The sequence below is a fragment of the Balaenoptera physalus genome (genome assembly GCF_965194825.1).
Source record: "Balaenoptera physalus genome assembly, chromosome: 19".
NCBI lineage: Eukaryota > Metazoa > Chordata > Mammalia > Artiodactyla > Balaenopteridae > Balaenoptera > Balaenoptera physalus.
The window spans coordinates 5,113,372-5,129,771 of record NC_138900.1 but is presented as its reverse complement, the minus strand read 5'-3'; the positions used below and the strand labels follow the sequence as shown (position 1 = coordinate 5,129,771).

Genomic DNA, 16,400 nt, shown 5'->3' with positions numbered 1-16,400 from the left:
TCGAAAATGAGGGAGAAATCAAGACATTCCCAGTTAATCAAGAGTTGAGAGAGTTCTTAACCACCAGACCCGCCTGCCACAGGGAGTTCTTCAGGTTGGAGTCAAGGACCCTGGACAGTAGCTCAAAGCCTTATGAAGAAATAAAGACCTCTGGTAAAAGTAGACAGACAGGCGACGAGAAAAGCTAGTACTGTTGTAACTTTGGTTTGTAGCTCCACTTTTTGTCTTCTATTTGATTTAAGAGACTAATATATAACAAAACACACACATAAAAATCAAAAAAAAAAAAAAGATCACCTCTTCACCTAGAAAAGTTACTTCACCCCCACTTTAGCCTAACTTTGGGAATTCCCATCAACAACATTCTTCTTTCCACTGTAGGAAGCAACGCTGCCAGAAGCTATGGCAAGCAGAGCCTCTTCTAAAATGCCTTTGATGACTGCAGCAACATGGATGCAACTAGAGATTATTAAGTGAAGTAAGTCAGAAAGAGAAAGACAAATACCATGTGATACCACTTACATGTGGAATCTAAACTATGGCACAAATGAACCTATCTATGAAACAGCAACAGACTCACAGACATAGAGAACAGACTTGTGGTTGCCAAGGAGGAGGGGGGTGGGAGAGGGAAGGGCTGGGAGTGTGGCATTAGCAGATGTAAACTATTATATATAGGAGGGATAAACAACAAGGTCCTACTCTACAGCACAGGGAACTAGAGTCAATATCCTGTGATAAACTGTAATGGAAAAGAATATAAAAAAAGAATGTCTATATGTGTATAACTGAGTCACTTTGGCATACAGCAGATTGGCACAAGATTGTAAATCAACTATACGTCAATAAAAACAATAAAATAAAAAATGCCTCTGATGATGTACACAGCCCCTGCTCCTGCTGACTACCTCTCTGCAGCACCCAACGCTGTGAAACCCCGCCCCCAGCTGAGGTCACTCCAGTCTTGTGTCTCCTTCCTTTGTCCTCGGTCTCCTCTTTTTTAATTTTTAAATTAAAAACATTTTTACTAACCACTGCTTTAAAAAGAGCAATACATTTTCAAAAACTGATATAAATTACACTGTTCTTTTGTTCCTGAGTCTAAGCTCCTACTGCTTGCCACATGACAGGCCAATGATCAAAAGACGAGTTGTTGGGACAAGGAGTAGCGACTTTATTCAGAAAGCCAGCAAACCAAGAAGATGGTAGGCTCATGCCCCCCAGAGGACCATCTTGCCTGAGTCAGAATTCAGGCTCCTTTTATACTAAAAGGGGAGGCAGTAAAGTCAAACACTTCCTGGTTCCCATCAGCCTCCAGAGGGGGAATGTGTTAATTTCTTCCTCCCTGCAGTCATTCACAGGTGGATCTGGTCAGGAGGTTTCCTTTGAGCTAAACAAAGGTATTTTAGCTTAACGCTCATGACCTGGGAGGCAGGGTTCCCAGAGATGGGCCATTATGTATAATTTAAGCTTCTAGGCAACATGCCTTCAGGGATGAACTCGTCATGGAATACAAAGTGTTCTTCCCTATTACAATTCCCCACTGTCAATTTCCATCCCACAATCTTGTGGGAAAAGGAATGAAGACCCTTCTGCTGAACGGGAGGTGAGGAATATTCCTTAGAATCTTTAGTTAGTCCTTTTTATCTACAACTATTTAAACCTGATGAAACCTCTTAGCAGTTTCTTGTCTAATTCGTAACTGAACTTGGGGTTTTGGTTCCAGTTTAATACATATACTAAATTCTGGTGCTATTTCTTTGGACACAATTAAACAAATTGGTTGCCCCTTCTCCAATGGGCAATGGCGATGGAATTCCCGTCTACTTCGGTTGGATGGGCAGACCTGTTGGAGGTAAACTCATGAATAAATAGCGCCCACAGTTTTAATGGGATTGGCCACCGCTAGGTCTTTAGCATTTATAGATTCTCCTGCCTGGGCACACACCTGCAATGGCCTGCCATGCAGTATTCTAAAGGGGCTTAATTTAAGCCCGCTTCTGGGAGCCACTGATCCGTAGCAGCGCAACTGGCAAGGCCTTATCCCAAGTTCAGTGTCTCTTGACATGTTTTAGCGACGTTCCTTTTTAATGCATGATTCATTTTCTTGGTTTTTCCTGTTGATTATGGTCTCCAGGAAGAATGTAGTTTTAATGCCTTCTTCCAAATCAGGGGGTAATATCCCTTAGAAGGGCTTTAACCACTTCAGAGATTTTCTGTCCGTGGGATATGCTTCCACCCATCCTGAAAAAGTGTCCACACAAACACTAGCAGGTTATCTGAAATTTCTTGCAGTTCAAGGCATTTGAGGAAAGTCTGTTTTTCAGTCCTGGGTGGGGCAGTTTCCTGTGTTGAGTCCCCGTCTGTGGAGGTCTGACAGCAGTCTTTGGGTTATTTTTAAGACCCTGCGGGAAAGAGCTCCGTCTCCTTTCCAGGGATTTTCATGAGCCCCATCTGTAGGCTTAAAGCGTGTTCTGGTGGGACTCTGATGTCAAGCTATTCTGGTGGAAAAACTTCAGGGTGAGGTCTATCAGAAAGTTAATCAGCTCATTCCCCACTGTCAACTTCACCCCCGACTTCTGTGGGGAATTAGGTGCCTCAAGTCCAAGGGAGCCCCTGGGCCTCTTCATTCAGTGTTCCTGCCTTTCTACCATAGGAGAGGTTCTTGTCTTTTATTGTTCTTCTGTTTTAGCCGAGGGCAATCTTCTCCAGCGTTCCCCCTCCCTCCAGTAAGCACACTGTTCCTTCCCCAGTGGGCGCTCACCTCTCTTCAGGTTACTCACCTTCCGGGAATCCAATGCCACTGCCAAAAGAGTGGCGTGTCGTTTTGCATCTTCATTTTTCTGTTGTTGTTCCCTGTTGAACACTTTAAAAGCAACATCTACCAGTTGAGGAGGGTTCATTCCAAATGTACCATCTAATTTTTGCAACTTTCTCCTGATATCGGAGGCACTTTGCCCCAAAAGCTCAAATGTACCATTCTAATATTTTCAGGGGCCTCAGGATCTGCATTAGTATGACGTCTGTAGGCCTGATAAATCCTTTCCAAAATTTCAGAGAGGTCTTCATTTGTTTTGCTGAATTTCTTGACTGTTGCTCAAACGCTTTTGCTCTGGTTTCCCTTTGCAAGGCCCTGCCAAGGTGCGCTAATGAGTAGTGTTCTAATAAGGGCCTTCTTCCCTCACTGGGGGTCCCACCTTGGTTCAGCTGTGGGTGCTTCCAAGTGGGCTTCAGGTGTAGGGGATCCTCCCTATAAGGAGGGCTGCGATCTTATGAGGACTGCAATCTTTCCAATTAAACAAGCCTGAGAAACCCAGCCGGCTATTCATTTGCATTTAGGCCCCCTGTGAGATAACGGCGTAAGGGAAACTGCCCGTCCGGGATACGGCTCCTGGTCCAAATTGGGTGCCCTGTCGGGTCTTAGATGGCAATACCAGGCCAAGTCCCCGTACCCCTGAAACTAAACACAGGATTTTCTAACTGACCCCTATAAGGAGGGGAAGTCCTGGGCCTCAGTGTAAGGAATAGGGGCTGGATGGGAACAGAAAGTGGTGGACGGGGTGGCATAATTGCCAGAGCAGCTGGGACACCTGGCTCGGCCAGAGGAGTTAAGGTTTGGAGCAACACAGCCTCGCTCTCATTCCCTGCCTTTTCGTACCTTCCCTGATAATAGTACCAACACTTGCGCATAAAGGATTTCATCATTCTTCCCTGCTTTTTCACAAAATAGCTATAGAGTCATTCAACAGCCACTGTAAAACTACAGATAACAATTGATCATATAACCATTAAAAGGGTGAATTTCTTTTTAAGAGGGTATTAAATCATTTATTGATTACACATGATAATGGATGATACACAAGCTTCATTCCCATCTATAACTTTACCTGGTACCATAATTCAATTTAGATATATTGCACAGGATGTGCCAACAATCATATATTTTTTTTGAATTTCTTTAAAAAAAAAAAATTGTATGATATCTAACAACGGGGCCAGGTTACCAATGGTTGTCACCCCTGTGGGGAATCCATAACAAAGTGTCTTAGAAAGTTCCATGTTAATTTGGATGGGGAGGCCGCGGTGGGGCTGGAAGGGAAAAGAAGTTTCAGGGTGCTGGGAATAATTTGAGTAGGGTGAATCATTTACTCACCGGGCTCTGATTTAGGTGTGAAGGACATTGTCTGGCTGGGTCCTAAGCGGAGGATAAAGCTGGCTTAGGGGGCAGAACATGGCATTTGAAAATGATGGGGGTGAAAGTTTTTATTGGAATAGTGCAAGAGAGAAGAGGCAGAAATGATCACATCATTTCTAAGGTGCTTCCTCGGTTGCCATCTCTCAAGGCCGTGTATCATCTGGCCCTGCCCTCTGTTCAGGGTAATCTCTTTTTTTTAATTTATTTATTTATTTTTCACACACACACACACACACACACACACACACACACACACACACACACACTGTATTTTATTTTTACAAGAGATAGACTGACACCAAGCATTGTACATGGATGACCACAACAAAAGCAACAATGATTGCAATTACCAAACACGAAACACACTCATACTATGTCATAATATTGACATTCAGTCCAGTAATCCTCTACTGTAACAGCTCCTTTACTTTGCAGTGAAAATTGATTTGTATATTCTTTGCCTCTGAGTCCTTGTGGGATTTTTTTTTTTTAATTGAAACAGAAAGTCACAAAAATTATACTCATCCTCATCAGTTCACTCAGTCCCATGTAATTAATTTTCTTTTTTCATCTTGATCTTTTGTTAGCTCTTTTATGAGTTCATCAGTTTTTCATTAGAGTTCTGAAAATGCTTATTCATTCAGTTCAGCAGTACAGTCAGTTACCAGAAACCTGTACTTGTCAGAGTCTTTTCCATGAATTTCTTGAAGATGAAACCCTTTTATAGGAACATATTTGCAAAAGCATCAGAGTACACCCAGAACTGTCTGTAAATGACAAAAGACTTAAAAATGACCACGGTTAAAGATTTGATGAAAGTTCATAATAACTAAATTTCCTTGTCAATTGCATTATTTCTGAGATATACATTTTAAAGTAATAACTAGGATTATGACTTATAACATTATACCAGAACATATAAGATTTTTAGAAATTTCATGTAATGTCTGAAACATGTATATTAACATATTTCCATACATATTTCCATACAAATACAAATATAAGATTTTTAGAAATTTCATGTAATGTCTGAAACATTTATATTAACATATTTCCATACAAATAACCCAATGAAAGTTTAGTATTAGTTGTTTTGTTTGTTTGTTTTTTTATACTGCAGGTTCTTATTAGTCATCAATTTTACACACATCAGTGTATACATGTCAATCCCAATCGTCCAATTAACAATCATATTAATATCCAAAAAACTCCATGACTTTGCTTGGGTGACTCTTTTAATGATGAACTCTAGGTCACAACACAGTAACTGTCTGTTCAACTACACCAAGGTTTCTGAAGACAATAGCTTCTCCACCAAACCAGGTTGTAAATAAATTTTGAATGGAACCTGGCATCACCCTGAAGGAATTCTAAGTTCACACTGTTGGGGTAGTTTACCAAAATGGCTTCAGAGTAGACTAACTTTACACAGCACATTTTTTTTTTTTTTTTTTAATTTATTTATTTATTTATTTTTGGCTGCGTTGGGTCTTCGTTTCTGTGCGAGGGCTTTCTCCAGTTGCGGCGAGTGGGGGCCACTCTTCATCGCGGTGCACGGGCCTCTCACTATCGCGGCCTCTCCTGTTGCGGAGCACAGGTTCCAGACGCGCAGGCTCAGTAGTTGTGGCTCACGGGCCTAGCCGTTCCACGGCATGTGGGATCTTCCCGGACTGGGGCACGAACCCGTGTCCCCTGCATTGGCAGGCGGACTCCCAACCACTGCGCCACCAGGGAAGCCCTACACAGCACATTTTAAAAAAAAAAAACACAGTTATTCAGCGTCATGATCAGACTATATTACATTTAGCCATCAACAGCATGGGTGCAAAAAAAAAAATCTACATTAAAACCCTTTGTTGGAATGCTTTACACTTTCCACAGAACAGAAACTAAAATAACCTGTTATACAATTAGTCACAAATACAGTCCTCGAGTTTTTTTCCCCACACACATGAGTATTGTCTAAAACATGTCTTCTTTGTAGCAGCTAGGCCCTGCCACCACTGTGCTTGGCTGAGTTCACAAATCTGTTGTAACCTGGAGCTACCCTGTCACTTCTCTGACTCTCCTCTCCTGCTAAGCTTTGTTTCCTGGCAGTAGTTAAAACCTTGTGCCCCTGCCATAGCTCCTGCTGCTGCTGGAACCACCACAGCCACCTTGGTTTTGTGGTTTGGCAAAGTATTGGTCTCCACCACCACAGGGGCCAGCACTTCTGCCTCCAAAGTTTCCTCCTTTCATGGGTCCAAAATTTGAAGATTGGTTGTTGTAATTGCCAGAATCATTGTAGCTTCCACCACCTCCAAAATTGCTTCCATCGTTACCGAATCCATTATAGCCATCCCCACTGCCACCATATCCACCGCCACCACGGCTGCCACCAAAGCCACCTCGGCCACTGAAGTCTCCTCCATGACCAAAGCTGTCATTCCCACCAAAACCACCTCCGTGACCACCGCCAAAGTTTCCAGAACCACCTTGACCTCTTTGGCTGGATGAGGCACTAGCCATCTCTTGCTTAGATAGGGCTTTCCTTACTTCACAGTTGTGGCCATTCACCGTGTGGTATTTCTGACCAACAGTCTTGTCTACAGAGTCATGGTCATCAAAGGTTATGAAAGCAAAGCCTCTCTTTTTGCCACTACCTTGCTCAGTCATGATTTCAGTCACTTCAGTTTTCCCATACTGTTCAAAATAATCTCTTAGGTGATGTTCTTCAGCATCTTCTTTAATGCCACCAACAAAACTCTTTTTCACGATTAAGTGGTCACCAGGTCTTTGAGAATCTTGAGACGGCCCTCTTTGGTTCCACAACTCTTCCATCCGCCTTGTGTGGCCTTGCCTCCATGGCCTCCTCCACGGTGGCATATGTGACAAACCCAAAGCCTCTGGAGCGCTTGGTGTTTGGATCCCTCATTACCACACAATCTGTGAGCGCTCCCCATGCTCAGAATGGCTCCTCAGACTCTCATCAGTTGTTTCAAAGCTCAAACTTCCGATAAAGAGCTTCCGCAGCTGTTCGGGCTCTTTGTGAGACTCTGACTTAGACACGATGGCGGTGGAGTGGGGAGACGTCAACGATGCTGACTCGGCGGCATCCAAGGGCAGAGAGGAGTAATCTCAACGGGTGCCTTTTTGATTTGGGATCCAACAACTGGGATTACGATGCAATTGAACAGAAACTTAATTACTGCTGTGACAAACCACTTAATTACTAAAATTATGACTGGCATCATTTACCAGGATATACCAGGATTTTAGGAGTGCCATATAATTTCTAAAATATGTATATTGATAACGTTTACCCATATGATAACAATCTAAGAAGTTTATCACTCATTTGACAATGTCTCCCATGCTTTCGACACACCAAATAAGCCCAATTAGTTTAATATTCCTCTCTCTGAGATGGAGAGAAAACAAATAATTTGAGGTGTTCCAGGGACCCTCCAGAAAACCCCCAAGTCAGCCAGAGGTCAAATGAACCCCATTTAGAACTTGATCTTTGGGAAGTTTGTCAAAAATATCAAAAAGTTTTAACCAGTGGAAGAGATCTCAATGGTAAATACAGATCACTTAAAGAAACTCATAATCTATTACCAAAAGCAGTTCAATATTTGAAGAAACAATTTGTTCTCTTAGAGAATGAAATTGAGGTTTTGTACCACTTTAAGATTTATTTTCTTAATTAAGTTCAATCTTAGAACTTAGTTTCAATTTATGAAAATCTGGAGAGACTATCCTATATAGACATTCTCAAAACATTATTCCCATATAGTATACCCCAGAACTCTCTACTTCATTTGCCTCTATTTTATTTACTTAAAAGCTTTGTCTCATTATTATTTTTCTTGCTGACAAACTCTGTAACAGGAGTAATGTATTTGACTTCTAGTAAACCCAGGTACAATGAAAGTATTATACTTAATGTTGATGACTCTAAACTGTATCAAACCAACGAGCTTAAGCTGACTTTTTAACACCAGATATTAATTCAATATTGAGTATTTCCTACATCATGTGAACCTGAAACTCATTCTGGCCAGTTTCTTTGAGTATTTATATAAGCACTTAATTCCCTTTAAGCCAATTAAATAGAGCTCTTTTAAAATTAATTTTGGCAATGCCATACTTCTATAACACATGTACAAACACACAAACACAGGGACCTCATAGTTCCCATTGCAAAATTTTAGCCATGAATCAGGTACAACCACGTAAAACCCATCAGTTATAAAGAGGCTGGATTCAAATTGGGCTTCTGGCAGATGGGACAAATCAAGGTCACCTGTCTACATAGCTAAACCCTTTTAATAGTATTTATGGTGGAAGAGACACTTCTATTTCTATTTGTAGCCTTTGGTGATTTTAGGAACCAAGTGGAAGCTTTCTCTTCTTCATCAGAATGTCCCACTCTTGGACAAGGACAGGTTTTTTCCTGTTCTTTTCCTCCATTTGATATCAGTAAAAGTTTTAAGTACCACAAACTGATTTGGCTGTAAATGGAGAAACAGTACCACACTAAATGAAACAAAAAGCCCAAAGAACAGACAGAAAATCCTAAATAAACCCCCAAGTTTGGTCTTGGGGTTTTACATATATCAACAACACAGGAGACCACAAACGATGTAATTAACACAGCAAGAGTAGCAGTACATGGTGCACAGGGTCCCAAGATAACCCTTTCTACACCCCCAATGGAGATCCTAACAGGTACTGTGGCCACACATTGTTACAATAAGATAACATCTTCCTCTTACCCATGGGCTCATAGCTATAATCAGATCCGTTATCCAAAATGTGCCTCAGAGGACTTTATTTGGGGATAGCTGAAACATCCCCCCCTTTTCAAGACAAACAAAACACAAACAAATGCTAGCATCCAGAGAAACCAATGAACCCGTTCACAAATTGGGTAGAAGTCCAACAACTCTTTCCTCTCTCCAGCAGGGTACCCCGCTCAAATACAAAATAAATTGGCTTATTCCAGAGAAAAAGCCCCAAACGGAGAGGAAATAATGTTCCCGGCTGTACACACAGGAGCGACTTACCCTACCATATGGAGCCTGTCGGCTCTCAAATGTCGATTCCTTGCTCCAACTGCCAGCAGGGAATTTTGGAGGGCAGATCCTCAGGGCAAGTGGTCCTGGCAGCTGTAGGGGCTTACCCGAAAATCCCCCAACCGGGGCCAGCTGGCCACGAGCAGCAAGGCTCCTGGCTGGCTTCACCAAAATTTGTCACCGAGTCTAACGTAGCTCGTACTGCTTGCAACATGACAGGCCAATGATCGAAAGACAAGTTGTTGGGACGAGGAATAACGACTTTATTCAGAAAGCCAGCAAACCAAGAAGATGGTAGGCTCATGCCCCCCCCCCCCAAAAGAACCATCTTGCCTGAGTTAGAATTCAGGCTCCTTTTTTACTAAAAGGGGAGGCAGTAAAGTCGAACACTTCCTGGTTCCCATCAGCCTCCAGAGGGGGAATGTGTTAATTTCTTCCTCCCTGCAGTCATTCACAGGTGGGCCTGGTCAGGGGGTTTCCTTTGAGCTAAACAAAGGTATTTTAGCTTAACGCTCATGACCCGGGAGGCAGGGTTCACAGAGACGGGTCATTATGTATAATTTAAGCTTCTAGGCAACATGCCTTCAGTGATGAACTTGTCATGGAATACAAAGTGTTCTTCCCTATTACAGTTCCTGCTTGTTGCTAAAGTGTTTAATTTGCCTTTTAAAACCACATTTTCCTTCCCTGGTGGCGCAGTGGCTGAGAATCTGCCTGCCAATGCAGGGGACACGGGTTCGAGCCCTGGTCTGGGAAGATCCCACATGCCGCGGAGCAACTGGGCCCGTGAGCCACAACTACTGAGCCTGCACGTCTGGAGCCTGTGCTCCGCAACAAGAGAGGCCGCGATAGTGAGAGGCCCTCGCACCGCGATGAAGAGTGGCCCCCGCTTGCCACAACTAGAGAAAGCCCTCACACAGAAACGAAGACCCAACACAGCCAAAAATAATAAAATAAATTAACTAATTAATTTAAAACCACATTTCCCCCGTTTTATTGAGCCATACTTGGCATACATCACTGTATGAGTTTAAGGTATACAGCATAATGTTCTGATTTACATATATTGAAATAACTACCACCATAAGAATAACTGCATTATTCTTTAAAATACTTCCTCTATCCCACACTTAATTACCTTTAAGCATCTTTCACAAAAACTTGTTTATGAAAAATACTTAAATATATAATAACTACACAATGTAATTTCAAATTGACTATACGTCCATTATACAGGTAATTGGAAAGTTTCACATCTTATTTTTAAATTGTAATATATTTTAGCTCTTTATTTTCTACTTCTAAAAGTTCTGTCAAATGTGGATAACAAAATCTGTAAAACATATAGTCTTCAGAAGACGCTGGGATTTATTTCCATGTAAAGAATAATTAAGTTGCAATGTTTCTAAGGATATTTAGTAAGGAGATATATTCTCTTTAATATGAACCCTAAGAAAGTAAAACTAGATTATCAAATATGCAATAACTTCATTTCAGCCCTCAATATTTTTAAGGCACTATCTGTTAGATAACATCTACTACTATGTGTGTTTTATCACATCTGTGCATGTGAAACATTTCATCCATACAGACATGGGAATAAATTGAAATATGATGATGTTTAGATACGGAACTTAGCGTATTTAAAATATTTTCAGGTAAGATGAGCAGAATGTCCTGGTATAGCACACATACGAATACAAGAAGATACGTCACTTTTTTTTTTTTTTTTTTGCCACCCTGTGTGGCTTGTAGGATCTTAGTTCCCTGACCAGGGATTGAACTCAGGCCCATGGCAGTGAAAGCGAGGAGTCCTAACCACTGGACCGCCAGGGAAGTCCCTCACATTTTTAAAAGATGCAGTGACTCAAATAAATTTTGTGAACTTTATTAGGTAGATTACTCTGTATTATACAATATTGCTCACTAGCGATGTTGGCAAAAAAGACATTTCAGCATGGACTTCCATGATTCCACACAAGGAAATGAGTTGGCGGTGGAACTTTTCATTAAACACAGAACAGAAGAGGAGAAGCCAATTATAGGGGAAAGTCATGAATCATTTTTTTGAATGGGGAGTTTTATTGCTTGTATAATTAACAACGCATCAAACTGAACAAATTCACAAGAAAAAAGGAAATTTCCTAAATCACAGGAAGATATTGATATGTCACCCTGTATATCATAATGTAACAAATGCAAATTATGAACGATTCAAGAATGTAAAAAAAAAGATATAGTTTGAAATATATATATGCAGGCTTTCAAACCGTGTCCTAGAAAATTTTTAAGTATATATATTTTTGAGTCTAGATTGAATGACTGAAATTTTTACCACCGTCAAACTTAGGTAAGGATAGATTTTATTCCAAAGAGTTATTACAATATAGGGAACACTCCAACCATAAAAATCTGTAAAGCCTCAAAAGTCAGACCAACGAACAGCTTTTCTTTTACACCGAGAGGTCAACAAGGTAGGAAAGCCCCCATATGGAAGAGTGGATGATTAGGTGGCCTGAGGCTACATTCTCAGGGGATGTTTTACACTAAAGTCTCCTACTTGGAGGAGATGTTCAGGCAGTGCTGTTGTTCTGAATTACAATGCTCAAAAGCGGTCTAAAATAGTGACCTTGGGAGAGGAGAAAAGCATACTAAATTTTGATTAAATCATGGTAACGGTCATTGTACCCAGTGATCACTGAGGACAACTGAGGACGACACTGAGGCTGGGAATCTGGAGTATTCCTATCTGGCTGGTTCCTAAGGAAACAAGGGAGCTATCATGAGTCATTGAAATTGACAGGGAGGTGTAGTTCTTAGCTAAGTAAGCTGTTTCCTTTAGCACAAAAGAAGAAAAGGAGCTCTTTAACCTTTGCTATTTTCAAGTTACAGAGTTTGTCTAACATTTTCACTCCGTAATATGACATCAAGCGAAATTCAAAAAATAATAAATACACGTGTTATATTTGAATAAAGGAATATTCGAAAATTTAAACTAATACTGGTAATAACAAACTTGCCCAGGAACCTTAGCGTTTATGACTTTGAATGGCATTGAAGGACCCGTCATACTCGTTGTGCCTGTGTTGTGACTCTCCCTGTCACATACAAGAGAAATCATTAAGTGCTGAAATATGTTGCTCTGAATCACCAAGTCAGAAGTCTATGAACCATAAACTGAACAAAATCCTAGAGGATATTTTCAGACCAAAATTTAGTCTTAACTGAGCTCATCCAGTTCCGAGGCTTCCTCATTCAGATGAAGGCAGCACCATGAAATAGGGCAATTTCAGTGAGATTATTTACAAATACTTGATCATGATAAACCAGTTGGAAGTTTTATAACTGAAAGCACAAAGTCCTTTAAGGGTAGTTAGACAATGAACGTAATATATTTGTAACTGAATTAAAAACAAATGAATATACTATACAAATGAACTTATTTACAAAACAGAAATAAACTCAAAAACAAAGAAAACAAACTTATCATTACCAAAGGGGAAAGTGAGGGAGGAATAAATTACAGTTTGGGATTAACAGATATACAGCACTATATAGACAAAAAACAAATACCTACTGTACAGCACAGGGAACTAAAATCAATATCTTGTAATATCCTATAATGGATTAGAATTTGAAAAAGAATATACATATCTGAATCACTTTACTGTACATCTGAAACTAACACAACATGGTACATCAGCTATACTTCAATAGAAATAAATAAGTATGAAGGTTCCTTAAAAAACTAAAAATAGAACTACCATACGACCCAGCAATCCCACTATTGGGCATATACCCTGAGAAAACCATAATTCAAAAAGAGTCATGTACCACAATGTTCACTGCAGCACTATTTACAGTAGCCATGACTTGGAAGCAACCTAAGTGTCCATCGGCAGATGAATGGATAAAGAAGATGTGGCACATATATACAATGGAATATTACTCAGCCATAAAAAGAAATGGAGTTATTTGTAGTGAGGTGGATGGACCTAGAGTCTGTCATACAGAGTGAAGTAAGTCAGAAAGAGAAAAACAAATACCATATGCTAACACATACATATGGAATCTAAAAAAAAAAAAGAAAGGTTCTGAAGAACCTAGGGGCAGGACAGGAATAAAGACACAGATGTAGAGAATGGACTTGAGGACACAGGGAGGGGGAAGGGTAAGCTGGGACGAAGTGAGAGAGTGGCATGGACATATATACACTACCAAATGTAAAATAGATAGCTAGTGGGAAGCAGCCACATAGCACAGGGAGATCAGCTCGGTGCTTTGTGACCACCTAGAGGGGTGGGATAGGGAGGGTGGGAGGGACACACAAGAGGGAGGGGATATGGGGATATATGTATACATATAGCTGATTCACTTTGTTATACAGCAGAAACTAACACACCATTGTAAAGCAATTATACTCCAATAAAGATGTTAAAAATAAATAAATAAGAATAAATGCGGGACTTCCCTTGTGGTCCAGTGGGTAAGACTCTGAGCTCCCAATGCAGGGGGCCCAGGTTCCATCCCTGGTTGGGGAACTAGATCCCGCATGCATGCCGCAACTAAGAAGTCCGCATGCCACAACTAAAAGATCCCGCATGCCACAACGAAGATCCTGCATGCTGCAACTAAGATATGGCGCAGCCTAAATAAATAAATATGTTTTAAAAAAGAATAAATGCATGTTCTAATGGCAAGAGGCAATATATGAGAAAGAATAAGGGTAATAATTTAGGAAGTGAATCCAACGGTTAAAGGTGGAGTAATTACTGGAGATAATGAGTTCTCACCTATAACCTTGACTTTGGGAGGTTAAGATGGGTATGGAAAAAGAAAAGGTCATTGAGAGTGTACCAGTTAACTGTCTACAAGTTTTGCTATGGTAACAAATATTCCTGAATTCTCAATGGCTTACAACAAGAAACACTGCTTCCTCATATTATATCAATCATTATTCACTTCTTGCTTCTTTCAATAATTTGATTCTGTCATTCCGGGTAAAATTTCAGTCTATCCAAGACCATTCTTGCAGTAGAGAGAAGACAGGATTATATGAAGCAAATAAAAGCTATGAAAGCTTTGATTTCAGGTTGAAACATGCCATTCTACTCACACCAAATTGGCCCAGGAACTCAAAAGACATAAATGGGCAAGGAAGTACAATCCTTTCAAAGGGAAGTAAGGGTTGCCTAAGTCAAGCAGCCAATCTTGATATCAAAGGGCAGACATGTATAATCTCACAGGGTGATAATTAATTGGAAATTATTACAATATATGATACTGCAGCTTCTGTCACAAATTATTTGTCCCTCCTCTGTTCACAATAAATAAAACTACTAATTTCAAATGAAATAGGGAATATTACTACAGAACGTGAATACATCAAAATGATATAAAGAAGCTATGAAAAAACTCTACACATTATACCTAACAACTCAATAGCACATTAAAACGATTATATACCATGGCTAATGGGAATGTATTTTTAAAATATAAGGATGGGGGCTTCCCTGGTGGCGCAGTGGTTGAGAATCTGCCTGCTGATGCAGGGGACACGGGTTCGAGCCCTGGTCTGGGAGGATCCCACATGCCGCGGAGCAACTAGGCCCGTGAGCCACAATTACTGAGCCTGCGCATCTGGAGCCTGTGCTCCGCAACAAGAGAGGCCACGAGAATGAGAGGCCCGCGCACCGCGATGAAGAGTGGCCCCCCACTTGCCGCAACTAGAGAAAGCCCTCGCACAGAAACGAAGACCCAACACAGCCATAAATAAATAAATAAATAAATAAATAAACCCAAAGTTTAAAAAAAAAAAAAAAGTGTCCACTGATTTAAAAAAAAAAAATAAGGATGGTTCAACATATGGAAATCGTTCAATGTAAAACAGCATGTTAACAGAATTAAAGAAAAAGACAACATGATCATCTCTACTGATGCAGAAAAAGCAGTTGACAATGTCAACAGTCTCTTATGATAACAACACTCAATAAACTAAAAATAGACAAAAATTCCTCAACATTAAGGACATATAGTAACAGCCCATGGCTAACATCATACTCAACAGATTTTCCTCTAAGATCAGGAACAAGACAAGGATATCTGCTCTCACTGTTTCTAAAAACGAATTACTAGAAAGTCTAGCAGGAACACATAGGCAGAAAAAAATAAGTAAATAAAAGGTATCCAAATAGAAAAAGGAAGCAAAATTATCTCTGTTGACAAACATGTTCTAGTATGTAGAAAACCCTGAAAGTTCTGCAAAATAAACCTGCTAGAAATAATGAAGGAACTCAGAAAAATTACAAGAGATAAAATCAACAAATAAAAATCAATTGTGTTTCTATAAATTAAAAATGAACAATCAAGAAGGAAATTCAGGGGGAGTTCCCTGGTTCCCTGGTGGTCGAGTAGTTAGGATTTGGTGCTTTCACTGCTGTGGTCCGGGTTCAATCCCTGATTGGGAAACTGAGATCCCTCAAGCAGTGCTGTGTGGCACAAAAAGCAAAAAACAACAACAACAACAAAAAACACTCCTTAAAAAAAAAAAACAAGGAAATTCACAAACAACTCTATTTACCATAACATCAAAGAAATAAGTAAAATACTTGGAATAAGCTGACATTTAAAGGGAAAGATTTGTATACTGTAAACTAAAAACACAGCTGAAAAATATTAGAAAGGACACAATGCAAAGATATCCCAAGTTCATTAATTGGTAGTCAATATTTTCTAGATGTAAATACTACTCAAAGCAATCAACGGAGTCAACCCAATCCCTAGTAAATACCAATAGTGTCTCTTGAAGGAATAGATAAACACATCCTAAGACTCACTGCCCTTGAGAAATGGTTTGTGATATTCCTCAAAATCAGAAAAAACCCTTTGGAAAGACTTATCCGCCAGGCTCTGTTGATACTTTCTGTCTCATACCCTAGAACATGCTGACCACTCCACTACATAGCTTGAAAAGGTGATTTTGTATGCTGCAGGAAAATATTACAACATATGAGGGAAACTGTTCTCCATCAGAAATTTCTGTTACCCAGCAAACCCACACGATGGCGAGTCCACCTGAAGTTGTGCATTAACTAAGGGTGGATTATCACAGCAGAGAAACTGGATAAAATTTCAGACCCTAGGACTAG

At 40.3% G+C, this 16,400-nt stretch overlaps 2 protein-coding genes and 1 pseudogene across 3 annotated transcripts in view; 2 read left to right on the top strand and 1 right to left on the bottom strand.

The window, feature by feature from the left end:
- LOC309648134 (zinc finger protein 610-like) overlaps positions 1-16,400 on the top strand; it is a 412,471-nt gene that overhangs the window by 234,105 nt on the left and 161,966 nt on the right. The gene's annotated exons all lie outside the window — the stretch shown is intronic.
- LOC309648189 (uncharacterized protein) overlaps positions 1-16,400 on the top strand; it is a 284,457-nt gene that overhangs the window by 124,321 nt on the left and 143,736 nt on the right. The gene's annotated exons all lie outside the window — the stretch shown is intronic.
- Positions 5,954-16,400, bottom strand: part of LOC309648238 (heterogeneous nuclear ribonucleoprotein A1-like) — a 64,896-nt pseudogene continuing 54,449 nt past the window's right edge. The window contains exon 4 of the transcript XR_014268676.1: positions 5,954-7,346. The product of XR_014268676.1 is annotated as a heterogeneous nuclear ribonucleoprotein A1-like (transcript). The remainder of the gene's footprint in view (positions 7,347-16,400) is intronic.